The 23,420-nt window shown below is 38.8% G+C and overlaps 1 protein-coding gene across 1 annotated transcript in view; it reads left to right on the plus strand.

Annotated features, from left to right (window-relative positions):
• The window catches only part of NCKAP5 (NCK associated protein 5), a 1,233,002-nt gene that overhangs the window by 118,685 nt on the left and 1,090,897 nt on the right, over window positions 1-23,420 (plus strand). The window contains exon 3 of the mRNA XM_081579255.1: window positions 17,458-17,588. The gene's annotated coding sequence lies outside the window, so the exon portion shown is untranslated. The remainder of the gene's footprint in view (window positions 1-17,457; window positions 17,589-23,420) is intronic.

The raw sequence follows: 23,420 nt of genomic DNA on the forward strand, positions 1-23,420 counted from the left end.
ATGCGGGTTTGATCCTTGCATGGGAAGATCCCCTTCAGGAGGGCTTGGCAACCCACTCAGGTATTCTTGCTGGGAAAATCCCGTGGACAGAGGAGCCTGGCAGGCTCCTGGCAGGCTCCCATGGTCCATGGGATCTCAAAGAGTCAGACATGACTGAAGCGACTGAGCACACAGTCACTTAGCGTGGTATTGGTATATAGGGGATATCCTACAAAAATGTCTGTAGGATGAACAGACCTTTTGGAGTCATTTTATTTAATGTGTATCTCTTCTAGGAGGCATATGATTGGATTTTGTTTATGATGCAATGTGAGATGCTTATTAGGGGCTTATTAGGGGAGTTTAACCCACTTATAGTTATTGTGTTAATGATATGTTTGTTTTACTTCTAACATTTAGTGTTTTGTATTTTTTTCTTTTTTGGCTGTTTCCTTTATTTTTCTTTTACCCTTGCCATATGGCTGTGAGATCTTGATTAAATATACATACAAGTTGGTGTGGAGAGTGTACATCTTGATTTCATTTCACTTTTGATTGACATCTGGCTTGTCCTGCAGCTGAGTACATTCACACTCTTGGCATGAGAGTTAAGAGTTTCCATTGCAGCTGCTGCTTCCCTAGGCTTCACATTCATGTGCCAGTCTACAGTAAATTATGTTTATGGTCCTGAATTTCTCATTTTGTTTATGATCTCATCTGAAATAATTTATTCATTTGAAAATGAAACATATTTGTTACATTGTGTAGTCTTCATTTGTTAGTTTTATCCTCATCATATAACAAATGTTAAAGGATATGTATTGATTATCTCTTATGTACACTGTGGCAAACTATGTGAACTCAGAGAAGAAAGAAGAGGAATGCAGAGTAGTTCTGTTCCTGTTTTTCAGTTGCTTAAAGTAACTTGGACCAAGTTATTTTAAGCATGGCTCCTGCCATGGACCAAGCAATTGGCAGGAGACTAGATGTATATCTATAAAAAGTTAAATAACTCAAAAGTTAAAATAGAAATGATGTCACTGGCATTGTGTAGAAATAAATATCAAATGAGAAACATACGCAAAATGTGCCATGAATTCAGAGGTCAGAATTACTACCTAGGGTTAAAATGTTCAGAGAAATCTTTAAGGAAGAAGGAAACCATCCCAAGATGAATGAATAGTGTGAGCACAGGAGTGGAGATGGGCATGCACAGGGTGTGTTCATGAGATGACCAGCAATGATCATGGATACATCAGAGGTTTCATGCAATTGGAGATGTTTGTTAGGGTAAATAATTCATTCTACATATCTTAAGCACATAGTACCTAGAGAGAGTACAGAGGGCACTTAAGCCAGGGTGTAGGGGCAGAGGTGTGTCTGGGAAGGCTTCCATGTGAAAGCCCTAAAGGACAAGTAGGTGTTCAACAGGAAAAAGTTTAAGGGAAGGGTGGGGAAGTTGGGAAAAGAATAGGGGAAGCTAAAGATATGAAAGCTTATAGGTAAGAGAGAACTTGGTGCTTTCAAGAGGTATAACTATTTTCCTGTGGTTGGTCTATGAAATATGAATGGGGAAACTGGGCAAAGAGTTTGGAGGGAGAAAAACTAACCCAGGTTATAAAGGATTTGGGGTACCATGATGGCTTTTGGACTTTATTACAAGACTGGGGAACTTATTATAAGACTCAAAATGACTGGGATAGTGGAGTTGGACTGTAGATAGCAAGGTTAAAGGTAGGAAGATTGATTGGGAGAATATTGGATTAATTCAGGTGAAAGATACCAAGGGACAGAACACAGGGGTTGTGTGGGTAGCAATGGGGATATAATTGAGGACAATTAAATGTTAGGAGCTACAGTTTCTAGGTCATGGAGGAGTTGTGGGGTAGGTTGAGATAACTTCATATAAATGTGTGTGTGTATATATATATGTATATATGTATTTCCCATTCTTTATGGCATTTTCCTACTGAGTTTAGAATAGTAGGGTTTTAAATGGTAGCATTGCCTTAAGACTGTCATGGGTGTATAGTAATGGTAAAATTACTAGTTCAATAAAGTGTGTACAAATGTACAGACTTGTTGATTAAACAAACTTTTATTTAGCTCCCAATCCCATAAATGGCCAAACAACTAACAATGATAAAGTTTGTTTCAATAACAAAGCCTCCCAAAGAAAGGGAGATTTGGATGCCTTTCAACAAAATAAATTCCTTTCTTCTCAGATGACATGTAAACTGATGTCATTTCTCATTCCATAAAAAAAGAGAGAGAGAGAGAGATGAAACTTGCTATGGTTTGCAGTATTCCAGTGATGACATTCTTCCTCAAAGTAATCTAAAAAAAGACATTGTGAGCAAACTTGTACTTCCCCTGCCAGAAATGCATGCCTGGCTGTAATGCAAGTCTTTCTTATTTAGCCATTTAGATAATGGTTTCTACATGAACTTTCATAACATTTATTTACTGCCATAAATTAAGGGACCAAGCTCTGTTAGAAGCCAGGAATCCAGTTCCTCAGCAGTTGGATTTCTCACTACTTTATCTCAACATTATAAAGAGTGCTCTGAAAATGGTCTTTCCTGTCAATAATTCAGAGGCAATGTGAAATGTATGAATATCTCAATTTTGCACTTTTACAGTTTTGCCTGCTTGTGAAATATTTTAGCTTCACTCTTTGAAGACTATGCTCTAGTTATAAATATTTCAACTCCCCACCCCCACTCTTTAGGTTGTATCAAGAACATTTTCTTTCTCCTCCCCTCTGACTGACTGATTCATACATTCTCTGAGTTGTAGCTACAAGAAAAATTAATACAGGCAGAGGCTGCCTGATTCTAAGACAAGTCTTTCTATATATTCATCTTGATAAAATGGTAAAATATTACTTGGACTGTTCTGCTAATGAGAGTTTAACCAGGATAGATGTGTTGATCACTGAATGGAGGAAAGCATCTTGCTATAATAGGTTTTCCATTTACATGGTAGAGGTGATGGATGATGATTCTCCCTGAAAGAAGTTGAATTCAAGATAACTTTGCTAACAGATATCTGACTTGTTGAAGTCCCACTACCTCCTCTGGTCCCTACGTGCTGAGGCGTGGGGTTCCCTCAGGTTGAGCTGGTTAAACTGGACAAACCACAGTCTCCCGGGGCAGGCTCTCAGTCCATGGCCTCGGGGCTGGCTCCTGCCCTGGCAGGAAGCTGTGCCCACGTGCTTGCCTTCATCATCTCCCACTCTGTTAGCTCCAAGCACAGCCAGGCGGGAGCAGGGGATGGCCATGCACAGGGCAGTCAGCGTCTGACTTTAGCCTGCTCTAGAGACATTCCAGAGTGCTCCCAGATCTTGGCTGGCATCCTGCAATGGACTAGGATTAGAGATCAGATTTCAGGAAACTCACTCTTGGTGGCCGGAAGCAGAACCAGATGCAGCTGTGGAGGAATATGGTGGAGAAAGGTAAAAATAATTGATCTTTTAAAATAAAATTAGAGTTTATTTTTAAATGAGGTATTTATAAGATATTTTTATACAACAGTCTTCTATGTTTTCTCTCATAAAGTAATTGGATTGCTTGAAGGCATGGGTAGGGGAGAACTTCAATAAGACAGGTAGAAGGAAAGAAAAAAATTAGAACATTTTACTGTGGGAAAGCAGAGAAATATCCTGTTGCTAACATTTGCTGCTCTTATAGCTATTAAGAAATCTCTGCTGTCCACATGAACAGAGATGCACGTAATTGCATAAGATCCTCAAATACCAGAGAGCCTCCAAAGAACTTGTATTTGACTCTACAATTTAACTGTTGAATTTATCCACTGTATTTATGCCTAACTGCTGAGGAGGGATAAAGAGAAATGGAGCAAAATCCTTGCTTTCACAAAGGGTACAGGAGAATGGGGGAGTCATTACCTTGAGAGGTATGAGTGTTATGGTGCAAATATGGTGTAGATTCTTAGGAAGCAGTTTAACGTCTTCACATCCCCACTGTCTAACACAGGGCTTAACTGGTGGTGTGGGTCTTCATATTAGTTGAAAGTTGTACTTTGGTTGCAGTCATCATGAATTTGAATCTTTTCAGCACACACTAATTCTTTAAGTGGTTTTCACTCAATCTATTGATTCATCCATTCACTGGGAAAATACTTACAGACAGAACTATCATACAAGACCAGAAATATGTATATATATATAATGAATATCAGTGAAATTCCAGACTAAATTTTGACACTTGCATAAGTAATCTAGAAACTTTTTTTTGCAAGTGAAGTGATATTGTGTATAGAGGTTGTTTGGTAGTGGGTTGGCCAAAAAAGTTCATTCAGATTTTTCCATAAGGTGTACAGAAAATCTCAAATGGAACTTTTGGGTCAACCCAGTATATTGAAAGATTGGCAAAATGGATTACTTGTTGAAGAAGATTGCTTCATTATTTAAATATATATATATATACATATATATGTATATAAATTATATAATTCCTAGGCCAGTGAAGATATGATTTTATTTATAATCATCTCAGTGCTGTAAAATGATTCCAGAATATTCTGAAGAATGTCTCCCTTTCGACTCCCATTCAAGTGATCTCCCAGAGATTCTGCATCTCCCTAACCTAGGAGAAACCTTCTTCAATGTTTATGAATTTCCTCCTTTATAAGAGTGATATGTTCTAACTCTGCTTCTTCACTTCATACCCATTCATTCAAAATATTTATTATGAAATGTTTCAGAAATATTATATGAAATATTATGAAATATTTCATAAAGACCCATGTTTTACCACTCAGACTAAGAAATAAAACATTACCAATAAAATTGATGTTCCTGTCCCCTTGCATCTTACTTCCTTCAAATGTGCAATCGTGCAACCACTATCTTAAATTTGGATTTGATACTTATAATTTCGATATCGTTCTTTACAGTCATACTAGATATACATGCATCCCTAATCATTATATCATATTGTTTTCTATACTTTTAAACTTTACATGATGGTGTTAAGTGTATGTATCATTCTATCAATGGGTATCTTGGTATTTTCATTCATTATTGTGTTGGTAAGGTTCATCCATGATGATGGTGTTCCTCTGTATGAACTTCCACAGTTTGTTTCCACACTCTCCTGTGGGTGGACATTTAGTTTGCTTGCAACTACTGTGTCAATGGGTCAGGACAGATATCATCAGTATCACTTGGTGTAAAACGGGACTCAATTGGCAGGAAAGTGGTCAGAGTCTCTTCATCCTTTTCAGAGGTGTACTTGAGCTCTAGGGCATTTGGATGCACTGTGGAATGGCTCTCCTGCAGACAGAGTCCACCAGTGGGACTCTTGCTACTCTCTCTTTCTGTGAATTGAATAGGAGAAGAGCCTTGTAAGACTTGGGGGCAGACTGCTTTGGTGTCAGTATGAAGGTGAAGTGTGAACTGTTTGCAGTCATTGGGGACATTAGCTACCTCACACTGGAGGTTAAAGGGGGATGCCTGTAATGCACTTAGTTTCTTACCAGGCAGTATAGAGGGAGCACCTTATGGATTGTCATTTGTCAGTACAAATCAGTTTTTTCTTGTTTCAAATACTGTTGCCATGATCATATCCCCTTGTGTACATGTATAAGATTTGTGAAGGATATGTAACTGGGAGTAGAATTAATGAATTGTGGGGATTGTACCTTGTCAGATTTCCTGGAGGTTGCCATTTGTTCTTTAAATAGTTGAACCAATTTATACTCCCACCAGTCATATGTAAGAGTAGTACATTGGTCCACATCCTCTCTGACAACTAATGATGAAATTTATTAACTTTTTCTAATTTGACAGGTGGTATGATAGTACCTCAGAGAGGTGTTTTGCTTATGATTAAGATTGAGCAGGTTGAGGGGGTAGGAGGAAGGCTCAACAGGGAGGGGATATATGTATCAGTACAGTTCAGTTCAGTCGCTCAGTCGTGTCTGACTCTTTGCTATCCCATGGAATGCAGTACTCCAGGCCTCCTTGCCCATCGCCAACTCCCAGAGCTTGCTCAAACTCATGTCCATCAAGTCGGTGATGCTATCCAACCATCTCTTCCTCTGTCATCTCCTTCACCTCCTGCCTTCAATTTTTCCCAGCATCAGAGTCTCTTCCAGTGAGTCAGTTCTTTGCATCAGGTGGCCAAAGTATTGGAGGTTCAGCTTCAACATCAGTCCTTCCAGTGAATATTCAGGACTGATTTCCTTTAGAATGGACTGGTTTGATCTCCTTGGTGTCCAAGGGACTCTCAAAAGTCTTCTCAAACACCACAGTTCAAAAGAATCAGTTCTTCAGCGCTCAGCTTTCTTTATAGTCCAACTCACTCATCCATACATGACTACTGGAAAAACCATACCTTACCTTTGACTAGACAGACCTTTGTTGACAAAGTAATGTCTCTTCTTTTTAATATGCTGTCTAGGTTGGTCATAACTTTTCTTCCAAGGACTAAGTGTCTTTTAATTTCATGGCTCCAGTCACCATCTGCAGTGATTTTGGAGCCCAAGAAAATATACTTATAGCTTATTCACAGTGTTGTACAGCAGAACAATTTTTAATTTCAATAATTATATATCTATTTTACATCAATGATTATATTTTAATTTCTATAAGTCTAATTTGGTTTTTTAAGATTTCTTATTTGTATTTTTTTATCTTTCACAAACCTTGATTTACGAACTTCTGGGAAGTCTACTTTTGAAGGTTTTCTTTCTACAAATGCTTTCCCCTAGTGACCTGTTTACTTATATATGTTTTTTGACTTAATCTCTTTTTTAATTGAAGTATAGTTGATTTACAGTATTCTATTAGTTTCAGGTGTACAATATAGTGAGTCATCATTTTTGTAAGTTATTTTTTATTGATAACTTATATCTGACTGCTCTTTATGTGTGAGAATCCTGAGAGCTCTGGGTGAGTGTGTATTTCTTTGCATTTACTTCTACCACACATTCAGTTAGCATTTTGGTTTGTGGGCTTCCAAACCCTAGTGTTTGTGTAAATTTGAGCCCCAAGCTCACATGGAATAGGCCTATATTTAATAACTTTTGGTTGTGGGGAAGGAGTGGGAAAGTCAATATAGCAGTCAATTTATCAGGAAACAAAATATTTTTTTTCATCTAGTTAAATTTGATTTTCAGGTAGATAATAAGCACTGTTTTTTTGTTTTAATTTTTTATCTGGCTACTTGTGGCCAGTGGATGGAGAAATTTTGTTTTCCTAACAAGAGCTGAAACTGTATGATAAATTTACATATTGTCTTCCTTTGTAGGTGAAGAGAATTTTGTTCTAATCTATTATTTCATGGAGCATCTAGTCTTTCAAAGTTCTTGGGTTTTCATCTAAGTCCCAACTCCCCACCTTGTGGAAGCTTTGAGCCCTGTTCCCCAAGTTCCAGGTCCCTGGAATGGGGAAATTCTATCAGCATAGTTACTGATCCAGCATTTGCTTTCCTTTCTGGTTTTCTGTTTCCTATTTTGTTTGGTCATTTGGTATTTTTAGTGCTTAGGATTTTTCCCTTTCTTTCAAGTGAGATGCGCATTTTAAAGCACATTTGCTATATTTTCATCAGTTATATTACTGGAAGCAGAAACACTTCCATTCACTCCTAACCAAGCCTTAGCCTTTACCACTGTTCTCAAATTTCCCTTTGAAAGTTCTACCTGGAATGCTTTATTGCTAAATCCACTGTCTCTTCTTGAGAGCTGCCTACTTGAAAACTTTCATTTCTTGACTATCCTTTCTCGTCCATTGACTTTCATGACCCCAGTTTTTCATATTGTTCTGTTTCTCTGACCAGCCATCGTCAGTCTTCTCTAATGGGTCTCTTTCCCTCTGCTTTTCCTTTGGTATTATAAATATGCTTCTTGGATAACTAGTTTACTCCTAAACTAGTGTCCTGATCTCTAAACTCTGCAGACTTGTTACAAATTGTTTTCTGTGAAAATGTTTTTTAAAAACAGATCTTATGAGTATTCTTGCCTTTGAAAATCTTTGATAGCTTTTAATTGCCAAAAGGCTATGGTTTTTCCAGTGGTCATGTATGGATGTGAGAGTTGGACGGTGAAGAAAGCTGAGCACCGAAGAATTGATGCTTTTGAACTGTGGTGTTGGAGAAGACTCTTGAGAGTCCCTTGGACTGCAAGGAGATCCAATCAATCCATCCTAAAAGAGATCAATCCTGGGTGTTCATTGGAAGGTCTGATGTTGAAGCTGAAACTCCAATACTTTGGCCACCTCATGCGAAGGGTTGACTCATTGGAAAAGACCCTAATGCTGGTAGGATTGGGGGCGGGAGGAGAAGGGGACGACAGAGGATGAGATGATTGGATGGCATCACCGACTCGAGGGACATGAGTTTGGGTAGACTCTGGGAGTTGGTGATGGACAGAGAGGCCTGGCGTGCTGCAATTCATGGGGTCGCAAAGAGTCGGACACGACTGAGCGACTGAACTGAGCTGAACTGAACTGAATTGCCAAAATATATCATTTTAGCTTTAAAATTCCTCCATAATATGACTCTTAAGCTATACTTTATCCAGCTTTCTCAGCTACCAAATTCTCTACTCATTGCACTGCTTTGTGCTTCTTGGACCATGTTGCCATTTCACTCCTTCTTTGTTCATAACCCTAGAGTAGCTGCTGTTTGCTGTCTTACATTGAAATCAGCCCCTTCCTTCAAGGTTAGGGTCAGATTTCCCCTTGGTGAAGATGGAATACATTCCCACCTTCAGCTGGCTGTTCATTTGTGCTTTATTCATGCTTTTGCTATTAATACAACATACGTATTTCATGCTATCATAGTTATTTTTGTATCTCTCTCACATTTCAAGGGTAGAAACTATTGTTGATTCATCCTATCACTTTAATTTTGAGCACAATACTGTCTATTTGGTAGCCTTCAACAAATTTGTCTTTAATCAAGGTGCTTTTCTTTAGTGTTTATGAGGACATATTAGATAGGCTTATAATATCATACCAGGATTTATTAAAAAACTGAAGATCAGCTTAGAAAAATTGCTAGAGCTGCATAGCAGTATGGATCTTCATTTTCAGTTTGGAAGAGTATTTCCCTTGAGCTCCTGTATTATTAGAGGGTTCACCTTCTACGTTGGATTTTCATGCAGACTGATGGTCACAAGTCTGAGGATTCCTAGAATCTCATGAAAATGTCTCCCAGAAAATGTCCAACTTCTGTGGCCTTTGTCTGTTCCTTCATTTCCCCAGATTCCTTTTTTTCTTCCTCTACTTTAAAATCATCACAATGTGTAAATTAGAGGTAGGCAGCTTATGCCTGTTTAGCACATTTGTTCTAAAAGATCACACTATTATATCACCTTCAAATATCTGTAACACCTGTAACACCTGGGAATCTTGTCCTCCTTCCTTTTTCTCTGTCTAGGGTTGCCAGATTTTGCAAATCAAAGACATCAGCAAAACTTGATTTTCAAATAAACAATGCACACATTTTTTAGTATATATTTCAGTGTCACATGGGACATCCAATAAAAAAAGTCATTACTTATCTGAAATTCAAATTTAACTGGGCATCTTGTATTTTATCTGGCAACCCTATGTCTTTACCACTTCCAATTCTTGTTGCTTGTCATCTAATCATCTAAAAATACACAAAGGCTCTCCATATTTAGAAATGAAGTTTCCCTAAAAGTGATTCTTCCTGGAAAACTCTCAAAGATTTCCTAGCTTGCAAATTTTAAGTGTGGAGAAGAATGTTAACATGGCAACAAGGGTAATTAATTCTAAAGTGGGGTGGTGAGAAAATAGTACCATAGTGTAAAACTGGTCTCAGCTATGGGAGTTGATTAGTGTACATATGTCTCTGATCATTTTTCCAATACAATTAATGCATTGTGGCAAGCACATCTGGGTGACACACACTCTGTAACTCAGTAAAAATGCTTGGGAGAAAGCATGCGTGTGTGTATGTGTTTGAGTTAAACAGCCTTTTGTTATGAGGGAATGGAAACGGGCCGTGAACACTGGGCTGAAATGCAAGCTAATTGATGGATAGTATAATCACCACCTTAGTTAGTTCCCCGGGACTCTTTTCATACCAGTAAGCTGTAAATTTAAATGGAAACCAAAAGGCTAGTACTCAGCCCATAACTCTGCATTCCATTACTTCATGTATGAAATATTCAGTGAGTAAGAAAGAGGCTTAACAGATAATAGCTGGAGAGGAGCTGCATGGTGATTAAGGTAAGACTGAAGTGGTTGGTAAAAATCTCCATCTAACCATGTACAGATAAGAGCTTCTGTTTGAGGGATTAAACTGTATTCTTTGCTCAGAATGTACTTTTGAGTGGTGAACAACCTAGCGATCTCTTCTATTCAGCCCTAGTCCAAGACAGTATGTTCTTTTTGAGATTATATGATTTTGGATAAGAGGGCTCTATTCATGAGCCCAGTCAATCATGGCATATTTATTTTTCAGAGGCCTGCTATTTAGTGTCATTGAAAGTACCTGAATTTTCTAATCAGACTGCATGTGTGGGTGCACGCCAAGTTGCTTTAGTCGTATCTGACTCTTTGCAATCCTATGGACCATAGCCCACCATGCTCCTCTGTCCATGGGATTCTCCAGGCAAGAATACTGGAATAGGTTGCCATGACCTCCTCCAGAGGATCTTCCCGACCCAAGAATCGAACCCATATCTTTTATGTCTGCTGCATTGGCAAGTGGGTTCTTTACCACTAGTGCCACATGGGAAGCCCCTAATCAGACTGATTTGGATTCAGATCCCACCCAGCTCTACCCCTTGAATCATAATATAAACTTTCCAAACCTTTTTTATATTCATCTATAAAATGAAGTTGATACCATCCATCTCTCGGGACTAGGATGTGGATTAACCAGGTTTATTACATGCGAACTGGATTTTGTTCATTAAATCATGAAAGATAGGCTTGTCCTTCTCCATTTGTATGCTTTCTTACATTCTTCTCTTTGCTTAAGCTTGACGGCAGAGATGCTGCTTTCTAATCTCATACACTTCGTGCTTGCATTTCTCATTTTTTTGAGACACCTTAATTTGAAGGTGTGTTACTGAGCACAAGTCAGATGAGGTGAAACAAACCTAAATGTCAGAGTTTGGAGCAATGAAAGGCTATTGCAGAGCCAAGCAAGGATAATGGGTGGCTTATGTTCAAAAACCAGAACTCCCTGCTTATTTGGGGTGAGAAGTTTTTATAGGCAAAATTTAGGATGAGGATGAGCATATGTGACTTCTGATTGGTTGGTGGTGAGGTAACAGGTAGTGCTCTAGGAATCTTGTGCTCAGCCTGAAGTTACCATCCTTCACCTGCATGAGGGCATTGGTTCCTACCGAAGAACTCAAAGATAGATATATATATTCCTTGAAGAGGAATCAAGACTCTACCCCACAGTTATACTGTTGTTTTCTTGGCTGCTCCTCCTTTGTTTTTGCATCCCCTCCCTTCCTTGATAAGCAAGGAAGGAGTTTGTTTGAATTTGCCCTTTGGAACTCACGGAATGTAGAGTGGCTGAATGAAGCCTATTTTCTACAAATAAAAAATGGGGGATGCAGAAAGGATTTGTTTCCAGGAGGGCCCCATACAGTCCTGCTCCGTTTCAGGGGCACCACAGGTGAGGGAGAACATTTACTTTAGGTTGGAAATGGCAGAAGGCTGTTCTTTCCCAGGCTGACTCCCATCAGTGGGCACTGGGCACTGGCTGCCCACCACAGTGTGTTGGGTAAGATCATGAGACCGCCTGGGTATGCTGAGAGATAGCCCCTGGCTGACTGATGAAGGCTTCCATTTGCACAGGGAGGGGAGAGCTGTGTGGTTGTTGATAGGGCGCCCCTTGGTCAAGTTACGAAGCAGGCAGCTTGCCTTCAGGAACATTACCATCCCCACTTCCACTCTTTCATCCAGTTTTTGTGTCACCTTCCTAGGTTCACTAGTGTTTATATACTGGCTGTGGGACAGAAAATAAAAGACAAACTCATTCATTTCTTTTAGGATCTGGGTACTTGGCAATCACTTCTTTCTGCAGAGTGCCCTGAAGGGAAAGCCAGTGTGCTCTGGGTCAGCCTTAGCTGCCAGTTTCCCCAGAAGCAAACTGGTGGTCCTTAGCCTGTATATGTGGCTGCTACATGGCAGCCCTATGCAAGACTATGGAGGAAAGGAAGTCCTTCAAATCATCCATCAGGTCCTTTGAGGTTCTAATCTCTGAAAAAAGGTTCAAGGAATCTGGCTTTATATGCAATGAAGTTTAAAAAGAAAATTCAATTATCCAGGGGCCGGTAGGGATAATTTCTTAGTTTCTGGGAAAGGCCAAACAATCCAAAATACCTTTCTGGATTTTGGTTATTGACTAGATTCTCACTGATGATGGCTGCATTTCTTTAACTTACACCTCTGTTAAAATTTAAATTTTCCTAAAAAAAACCTCGGGTGGAAGTATTGAATAGAATATTTTACAATAGACTGAAGAATGAGAAAGAGAAATTATATCACTGTGAATGCAAAATATTGACTTTCCAGGAGGAGATGGAGACTCTCTGAAGCAGATGGGGTAAGATAGAAGAATTCTGGGGAGCTTCAGCCTTTCACACAGCTACACATTATTCTTTTTCTTAAATTGGATGATAATTACTTTACGATGTTGTGATGGTTTCTTGCCATACATCAGCATGAATTGGCCATAGGAATACATGTGTCCCCTCCTTCCTGAGCCCCCTTCCCACCTCTCTCTCCACTCCATCCCTCCGAGTTGTCACAGTATATTACTCTTAAAGAAGGGTATCTGATCAGTTTTTTTTTTTAAGTAGCATTTTTTTTCTGATTTTTATGGTAGAAATTTTGCAAAAATGTGGAAAGAATACAAAAGAAAATAAAAATTTCTAATAACCCCACAGCAAGGATTGACCCAGTTGGCTAACAGTCTGGTGCATTTCCTTTTAGTCTTTTTCCTGCATCAGTTCAGTTCAGTCGCTCAGTCGTGTCCGACTCACTGCGACCCCATGAATTGCAGCACGCCAGGCCTCTCTGTCCATCACCAACTCCCGTAGTTTACCCAAACCCATGTTCATCGAGTCGGTGATGCCATCCAACCATCTCATCCTCTGTCGTCCCCTTCTCCTCCCGCCCCCAATCCTACCCAGCATTAGGGTCTTTTCCAATGAGTCAACCCTTCGCATGAGGTGGCCAAAGTATTGGAGCTTCAGCTTCAACATCAGACCTTCCAATGAACACCCAGGATTGATCTCTTTTAGGATGGATTGATTGGATCTCCTTGCAGTCCAAGAAACTCTCAAGAGTCTTCTCCAACACCACAGTTCAAAAGCATCAATTCTTCGGCGCTCAGCTTTCTTCACCGTCCAACTCTCACATCCATACATGACCACTGGAAAAACCATAGTCTTGACTAGACGGACTTTTGTTGGCAAAGTAATGTCTCTGCTTTTAAACATGCTATCTAGGTTGGCCATAACCTTCCTTCCAAGGAGTAAGCGTCTTTTAATTTCATGGCTGCAGTCACCATCAGCAGTGATTCTGGAGCCCAAAAAAGTAAAGTAAAGTCTGACACTGTTTCCACAGTGTCCCATCACTCCATGGGAAATAGATGGGGAAACTGTGGAAACAGTGTAAGACTTTCCTGCATAGACATTTACATATTTGCACATAAACTATCAACCCCAGCAGCACTTGTTTGCCTGAGGCTACAAAATAAGGTGACCTTGTTAGTTTTCTTTAACCTTCATTTTTAAAAAAATAACAGTAAACATTTATTGTCTCACAGTTTTTATGGCTCAGGAATTCAGCAGTGCCTTAGCTGGGTGGTTCTAATTCAGAGTCTTTCATGAAATTGCAATCAAGATGTCAGTAGACTGTAATCTGAATGCTTGACCAGGACTAGAGGACCTGCTTTCAAAAAGGTCCACCCCCACAGCTGCTGGCTGGAGTCCCAGGTCCTCAACACGTGTGTCTCTCCATAAGGTGGCTTGCATGTCCTCACAGTGTAGCTACTGGCTTCCTCAGAGTGATGATTCTCAAAAGGGCAAGGAGGGAGTCCTAGTGTCCTGGCCTTGGAAGTTACACACTGTTACTCACATCTTGTTCTGTTTATTAGAAGAAAGTTGGGAAGCCAACTAAGAGACCTTGCAGTTCCTTGGAGTTGGTCTTGTGGCCTGCTTGCTTTAACCATCATTTCTAATGTCCAATTATGCTAACTTGTGTTCCAACAATGGAGTTGCAAGACAGTGTTCCTCAGCAGCTTCTGAGAGTTTTTCAGAGGCTTAGCCTCATAAAAGCTTAAAAATAGACTTGTTCTGCTGTGGCCTCCACTGTATACAGCCATGCTATGGCAGCTGCTGCCCATGTGATTTGATCGATTAGGTGTTTCTTCTCCTGGCCCTCTCTGATGACTTCTAGTGATATGGCCACTCCACCTTTCAGAACAGGACATAGCTCATTCTGTGGTCTTTCCCATCAATTCTTGGGACAGCCCTTCCCTAATTCCCTGATGCACAGCTGAGGAAATGAGGCATTTTCCAGAAGAGTTTACTGAAGTTTAGAGGATACAGAAAAGAAATCTGACACAGAGAACAGCTTAAAACTGCTTCTAGAAATGCCTACTCATAAAACTGGTCACAGTTTTTAATGGAATGGAAACCCACCCACTCCAGTAGAGTCCAAGAGCAGCCTTCTTGACTCTTTATTGAATGCCTCTGTGTTAACCCTTTTACAGAATGATTAAAAGTAGGGACTTTCACTCCCTTCAGAGAATAGAAGACCCCAACCCCACCCACAAGGAGATGATCAGTCTGACCACTGGAGCAGATGACTCACTCATACCACTCTTAGAGTATATTTCCCAAAGTCAAAATTATTGCTGCATGAAGCCCAACATGGACCTTGATTTCCAGATATCCTCCAATGTCGCATGAACAGAAGATTATACCTCTCCATCTTTGAGCTATACCCCACAGAACAACAGTGCATCTCTCTTTATGGACAAGCAATGATTTGATATATAGCCATCTAAGTCCAAATTTAAAGAAGAAGTACTCTCTAAAGGAACTGATTTTCAGAGATACAATTTTAAAATGCAACTGTTTTACATTTATTAAACAGAACATCTCAGAACCTTCTGCATGTAGATTGCTTCAACACATTTACATATTCACTCTTGCTTTAGGTTGTATAACTTCAAGGGACCACACAAAAGTTGGGAGTAATCTCCCTAAAGACAAAGTGAAACCTTGCATGAAAATTTGAAAACAGTAATTTTTTAAAATAAGTCTTCAGACCAAATCTCCGTCTGTGATACAACACACATATTTGCATAATTGGAAATCGTATTTTGCATATAATTATAATAAGCTGTAATCAATTTTCTATTGTAAATATTTTAATATCATTAAATATTTTATCATTGATCAACTCATCAATGATAAAATATCATTACATTTTGAAAATATGATTTTTAATGATTTATGATCTCAGATCTATAGTTATTATTAACCTAATTCTTACTTGTTGGACACTTACATTGTTTCCAATTTGTTAATATAGATGATATTAAAATGAACATCTTTGTACATGTAATTGCTCATTTTTTCTGATTACTTTTCAGTAATTCAGCTTTTATTAAGAGACCACTTCAAACTTAATGGCTTAAACCTACAAACGTTTATTATTTTTCGTGATTCTGTTGATTGACAGAACATAAGTTTTTCTGGTCTGTGTTGGCTCTGCCAGGACTGAGTGGTCTAGGATGGCCTAACTCATGTGTCTGGGATGACTGGCACTGCTGAGGTCATTGGGCCTCTCCCCATATTGTCTCTCATCCTCCAGGAATCTAGCCCAGACTTATTCATGATGGCAGAAGGGTCCCCAACAGCAGGAGAGGACATGCTGCATGCTAAGTCACTTCAGTCATGTCCAACTCTTTGCACTGCTATGGACTGTAGCCCACCAGGCTCCTCTGTCCATGAGATTCTCCAGGCAAGAATACTGGAGTGGGTTGCCATGCCCTCCTCCAGGGGATATTTTCAACCCAGGGATTGAACCTGCATCTCCTTATGTCTCTTGCGTTGGCAGGCAGGTTCTTTACCACAAGCGTCACCTGGGAAGCCAGGTGGTTTTTAATTTTCAGCTTGTGTCACATTTTCTCAAGTCCAGCTGGCTAAAGAAAGTACCATGGCCAAAGTCATATTCAAAGGATAGACAAATAGACTCCACCTCCTGATGGGAGGGGGAGAAAATCACTCTGAGAAGGGGCCTGAAAACTGGGAGGAATGATGGCAAATGCAGCCATTTTTGCATACAACCTACTATGTGTGCATGTTCAGTCGCTCAGTCCTGTCTGACTCTTTGTGATCCTTTGAACTGCAACCTGCCAGGTTCCTCTGTCCAGGAGATTCTCCAAGCAAGAATACTGGAGTGGGTTGCCATTTCCTCCTCCTGGGGATCTTCCCAACCCAGAAATCAAACCTGTGTCTCCTGCATTGCAGGCAGATTCGTTACCTACTGAGGCATCAGGGAAGCCCTCATAACCTGCTGTACTTTCCTTAAATTTCTGGAAGTATTGGGTTGGCCAAAAAATTGCTTTGGGTTTTTCCATTAGATCAAATGGAAAACCCCAAATGAACATTTTGGCAACCCAACAGAATGACCGCCTCAGAAAGTATAAATATTTGTTTATAAATGTTTCTTACTATATATTGCCATACTTACCCTATAGAAAATTTCTCCTGGTTTGCATTTTTAACAGCAGTCTATTATAGTGCCTATAGAAAACATTTATGGCAGCATTAGATATTTAAAAATTTTAACTATGTAAATTGTACATATTTATTTTGCATGCATTTCCTTAATTACCCATGGAGATTGATATTTTCATAAATATTATCCATTATATTCTCTGCTTTGTGAATTTTCTTTTTGTGCCCATTTTCCCTGAGGTCCTTGTATTTTTCTCATTGATTTGTTCATGGCTTTTATGAAGGAATAATGTTAACCATTATTCTGTCAGAGTTTATACAAATATTTTATCCAGTTTTTTGTTTGTTTGTTTTTAAGACATGTGAATTTTAAGCTTTTCTGTAGTCCATATATTTTCCTTTGTGATTATTTCATTGCTTTTAAGATGGGAAATTTATTACTGCCAATGTAAAAATATTTATTCATCTATATAGTCTTTACTTTTTGTGTGATATCCTTTTTTAAACATTTAACTAATTCATCTGAAATTTATTTTGGCATGTGATATACTACAAAAACTATTTTTTTCCTCAAAAGCTACTTCTCTTCAATTTCTTTAAAAATATATACACCTTTTTGAAAGACTTATCCTGGGTAATTTCAAACATATATAAACTTAGAATAGTATAGTAAATCTCTATGTATCTATTTCCTATATTAAAAAAATTATCTATAAATACCCAAAATTAGTTTATCTGTTATTTCCTCACAATTTGCAGGTTATTTGTGTCAATGAAAAAATTAATCAATAGTCGAAGAAAGAAATGGAAAATTTTATTCAAGACAACCTGAGGATTATAAGCTGGAAGACAGTCTTTCAGAAAACTATTCCAAAGAGGTAAAAGGGGAGGTCAGTATATACATGATTTTTGGTGAAGGGTTACGTGCAATCAAACACATCTTAGTAGAAGCTTGCTGCAATTTGGAAGGAGCAAATATCTTGGTTAATGGTTTTAGTGCTTTTCTAAGTATGGGAAGAATGAACAAACTTGGTTCACAAAGTGTTCTTCTGAAATATCTAACTATCTGAGGGTCAGTTCGGTCAGTTTTCTGAGAGCACAAAATGCCTGATCCTGCTCTTAGCTCTGAATTCTTTTCAGAGTGTACTGTAGGTCAGTGACTGCAGTAGCTAATGATTTGATTCTTGTAGAACTGGATAGTGAGCAACATTCTTCATTTTACAATGCCTTCCCTTTTGGTCTTAATTTTGACCAAGATTTGAGAAACATTTCATGACCAGTTTGTCCATGGGAATTCTCACTCCCATGTCAGGAGAGGATTTTGTCGATAAGCTATTCAATGTACTATTACTGGACTAGACCTTTTAACAGTAACCAAAAGCCTCTGAGTTGCTTGTTTTACTAGTCTAGAGCTTCCCAGCTGGTGCAGTTGGTAAAAAATATGCCTGTTAGTGCAGGAGATGCTGGAGACGTGGATTCAGTCCGTGGTTGGGAAGATCTCCTGAAGTAGGAAATGGCAACCACTCCAGTATTCTTTCCTGGAAAATTCCATGGACAGAGGAGCCTAGCGGGCTACAGTCCATGGGGTCACAAAGAGTCGGACATGACTGAGTACGCATACACACACACAAACGTCTGTTACGGTCCAGGAAATGTTTCCCTCTTATATAGGCTTCTTCCTGTATCTAGAGTTTTATACTCTTGCAATCAGGGATCTTATAGGGCTATATATTTGATCAGTCTCTTCAAGTTGCCCGGTCATCATTATTTTTATTGGAGGCTCAGTCACATATTTGGTAATGCAAGACAGAATGATCTTATACAATAGGCAGAATGATGAGTAATATAACTACCAAAATTAATAAGGGCATAAGTAAATATTTCAGCTAAGAACTTCCAGTGGGTGCTGCCCAGTATCTCCCCAGACTGTCCGACTAGTTTGTTCTGCACCAACCCCCGTCTTTAAGGGAAACGATATATTAGCCATCACCAAAGATGGCCGCACGTACAAGGGAAGTAGTGGGTCATTGTGATCCCCTAAGGGACTGAGAAAGGTATGTTATCTTTTAAGGATTTACATGGGTGGCACCAGAAGGTGAAATATAGATCTTTATAATTGAACAGTATTTCTGCCATTGAGGAGTTCAGGTTAATGCAAGATGCAGATGAGAGAGGGGAGGGAGGAGGCCGAAGGGCAGTGAAAACATTTTATGCTTAAATTTTTCCTGTCCTGCTTTCAAATATGAATTTTTATTCCACTGACAGACATTCTATGATTTTAACATCTATTTCTGAAAGATAAAGACCTTTTAAAAGCATAGTAATATCATTATTATGTACCAGGTATTAATAATTCTTTAATACAAAAATTTCACAATTGTGTCATATTTTCTTTATACTTCGAATAGGAGTCTAAGTAAGTAAATACGCTGTGATTGGCTGCTATGTCTCTTAATTCTCTTTAAGCTGCTAAGACTCTCTTTTATTTCCCTTGCAATGTATTTGTTGAAGAAAATAGATTGTCCTATAAAGTCTTTCCTTTTCTAGATTTTGCTGATTGAATCTTATGGTGTTGTTTATCATGTTTCTCTATGCTTACATTTCCTTTAACTTGGTATTTAGATCTAGAAGCTTGACTGAATTCGTTTTACTTTATTTTTGAGCCAGAATGTGTTCTAGATGATATCATTATATATTTCCTTCAGTATGCACATATTATCAGGTTGTCTGTCTTTGAAGAATAATAATCATGAATGATTATTACCTAGATCCATTAATTCTTTATGGATCTAGGGAGCAATATTCTAATTGTTTCCCTTGATCCTCATTTACTAGCAGAATGATTTGATAAAAGGAAACTTTCCCTCACCTACATGTTACCTGTGGTACAATTTATAAAGGAGAACCTTGATTCTTTGCCTTTATTTATTAGCTTTCAAAGTGGTTAGTTCTTTAGCATCCTCCTATGGTGACTAAGCATTTACAAATACTATTATGTACTTTAACATTTAAAAACACATTATGTTTTAAACCATTGCAATGAGGCTCAATTTTTTCTCATGTTGGTCAGTAGGAGCCTCCTCTTCAAACTGGTGCCTGAAACTTTTTGGCATGAACTTAGATGTCTTTGGAAGCTTCCTTGCTCTGTGATATGACAAGATATTTCAGTCTTTCTGTATCTATCTCCTGCCTCTTAATGGGATCTTAATAGGAAACCCTGGTTCATTCTGGTGGAAATTGGTATTTGGAAAGCCTGATTTGATTTCTTGGGGGACTCATTGCTAGAGGGTTGGTCATTGTTTCCAGTTGTTGTTTTTTTTCATCATTCAGAGCTAAGAAAATGTATACTGTAATTATATAATTTTATAAAGATAAAGTATATCAAAGGTTTAAATGCAGATTTTTCTGATTCACATTCAAGACCACAGAATTTTAACTAAACCATTTGATCTTATACCTGTATTTCTTTTCCCAGTGGCTGAATATCACTTTACGATGATACCAACATAATTACTAGTTTGTTTTATTTTACAGTGTATATGCAACAGTCTGGGAATAACCAGCAAATGGATCCTAACAATAGATTACTGAAAAAAGTTTAAGCCCTTTTTTAGTTGTTTAGTGTAGTTGTGTGTGTGTGTCCCCTCTTGGCGTGTATTAAGATGTTTAGTGGAAGACATTGAGTGGTTCCTCTCTATATATTGTGCCAACAACTCAGACACAGATTATTTCATTTTGCTTTCAGTTTTTAGGGTTTGCTACATTTTATCAATCCGTAAACTTTTTTTTAAAATCTAAAATTTTCCTCTTAGAGCTGTCTCTTGTAATTAGAACATTAAATGAAAACTGTCATTAAGAGTATGATATGTATTACACGGCATCCAAAATCATCACATATGGACTGAAACATGCCAGGGTTCTGAATCTTGAGTCCATAAAGAGTTTTTAGGGCAGGAAATGGCTCTACTCAAATAGCATCATAATGTTGAAGAGACACTAAATGAATAGTCCAGTAACTGACAGCTTTTGCATGCTCTGAAAAATATCATGTAGCAATTGTGCTGTAATTATTCCCAACCTGCTTCAGAAAATTCTTTGACTGCTCTCTTCAAGGACTCATGCAAGAGTGACGAGAAAGAAGCTGTAAGAAACTAAAAAGAATGCTTTCTTTTTCTTTTAACACTCTAAGAACACAACCAATTCCAGTTTTATAGCCCCAGTATAGTCATGTGCTATGCAAGTGATTTCCCACTTCAGTAAAGGGAATGCTGGACCACCCATAATACAGGGAAGAGAATGAAGAGGGAAGTCTTGAAACAAATTGGAGCCAGTCTCCGTATGGAACAGAAGCAGCTATATAGGACATTAACTTAGTGAATTTGAGGAAACAACATAGACAGCTCTGTAGCAGGCAGGAGAGTAGCAACTGGGGCCACATCACAGCCAAAGGATTGGAATAGAAAGAATCTCTAACTCTGTTTCATATCCTTGATTATTCTACTTTCAAGCTAATGTTAAACACATTCTTCCTTGTTCTGAGTAACTGAACAGTGGCTAAAATTTCTTGGTGAGCGGTAGAGCTAGATAAATGTTATGCAGCTACTGTTATTGCAACCTTAATTTTAGTCCTGGGCTGGTATTATTGCAGTATAGTCTTCAGGAAATAAATCATTCTCCATAATCACAGCTGTGGGCATCTGTATAAATCTATTCCCTTACAAAGTAGTTTTGCATCCATTGAACATAAGAGAGGTGGACTCCCCGCCCCCCCCCCCCCCCCCGCCATATGTGAACTTTCAGCTAGGGAAATAATTCTATCAAAAGTCATAGAGGTGTTACTAAGGGAATGTCTGTGTGGGGCCTAGGATTTGACTCTCCTGTTCTATGATCTTTTTAAATGTTGTTTTAGCTTTTATTTATTTTTGGCCACATCAGGTGGCTTGTGGGACCTTAGTGCCCTGACTAGGGATCAAACCTGGCCCCCTGGCAATGAAAGTGCAGAATCTTAACCACTAGACTGCCAGGGAAATCCCCATTCTATGATTTTTCTCTATGATTCATGGAGAAGTAAGGAGGAAGTGCCTTTGAGGTGGGACTTTGGATATTTAAATTTAGCTTTACTTCAGTTCTAGGGATGCTCTCTATCTAGCCCTCCTCAACTGTTTGTTCTCACTATTTTCTTTCTTAACATTCTAAGTTTCCTTCATGGAAACTATTTTGTAGCATCCATTCAGATGGATTCCTTCTCAGTACCTGCTACTTATCAATGCTATATGGTAAGTACTCAGTCCAAGTTCCTAAAGGGCTGGGTGATTGAACAGCAAAATCCTCTTAAGGACAGCATTGCAGAAGGCTTTATCACTGCTCTATATGAAATAAATAACCAACAAGGACCTGCATATGGTACAGGGAGCTGTACTCAATATTTGTAGTGACCTGTAAGGGAAAACAATCTGAAAATATAGATAGATAGATAACTGAATCACTTTGCTGTGCACCTGATACTAACACAACATTGTAAATCAACTACATTTAAAAAAATAAAATAAAAGAAGGCTTTACATCTATTCAATCTTTCTTAAATGTCAGGCAGACAAAGCTAAGAATTTCTTGGCATGAATTGGGTCCATCTCCCCATTCTTAACACACTACTATGTTGTGGCAAATACAGGAATGAGAGAAACTTGTGTCTCCACTTTTCTTAGCATTTTTTAGTGCCTGCATATTAACGAAGAGGAGCTACCCAGGTGGCACTAGTGGTAAAGAACTAGCCTGCCAATGCAGGAGATGCAAGGGACGAGGGTTCAGTCCCTGGGTTGGGAAATTCCACTGGAGGAGGGCATGGCAACCCACTCCAGTATTCTTGTCTGAGAAATCCCATGGATAGAAGAGCCTGGTGGGCTACAGTCCATAGGATCAAAAAGAGATAGACATGAATGATTTAGCCCACACACATTAACAAAGAAGCAAGAAGAAATGAAGTTCCTCTACAGAGAATATTTACATTGATCATAAAACAAGAGCTTATAACCAAAAGAATAAACTGCTAGTCTAATGATCATGATATCTTACACTTACTCATCATTTTGCAGTTTAAAAAGTACTTCGATATGTATTATCTGGGAGACCAATAGGGTGATTGATCGTGTAACAAAGTACCATCCTTTTGAATGTTCTAGCTAAAAACAACATTTGAGATGGAAGATCAGGAAAGGATAAAGATGTGCTTTTTCAACCCAGATGCTCTTAGTGGTTTCAGGTTTTTCTCTGTCCTGTGGGAATCCATCAATTGTATCATTTGTTGTGAGACTCAATGCAGATATTCTACCAATGCCTTCCTCTCCGTTTCTTTACAAGATAATATCTTATTTCCATAATGAAGCTTGGGATATCGCTCTAGAAACCTTTCTGGCATTTTCTGGTTTCATATTTCCTTCTTATCTTCCCTGTGAATTCAAAAGTTTATTGATGGTGTTGGAATTTTCAAAAATATGGAATGTTCATTATGGCCTGGAGAAGGCAATGGCACCCCACTCCAGTACTCTTGCCTGGGAAACCCCATGGACGGAGGAGCCTGGTAGGCTGCAGCCCATGAGGTCTCGAAGAGTCAGACACGACTGAGCGACTTCACTTTCACTTTTCACTTTCATGCACTGGAGGAGGAAATGGCAACCCACTCCAGTGTTCTTGCCTGGAGAATCCCAGGGACGGAGGAGCCTGAT

Source organism: Giraffa tippelskirchi, chromosome 3, assembly GCF_054371585.1.
Source record: "Giraffa tippelskirchi isolate mGirTip1 chromosome 3, T2T-mGirTip1v1.2.pri, whole genome shotgun sequence".
Lineage (NCBI taxonomy): Eukaryota > Metazoa > Chordata > Mammalia > Artiodactyla > Giraffidae > Giraffa > Giraffa tippelskirchi.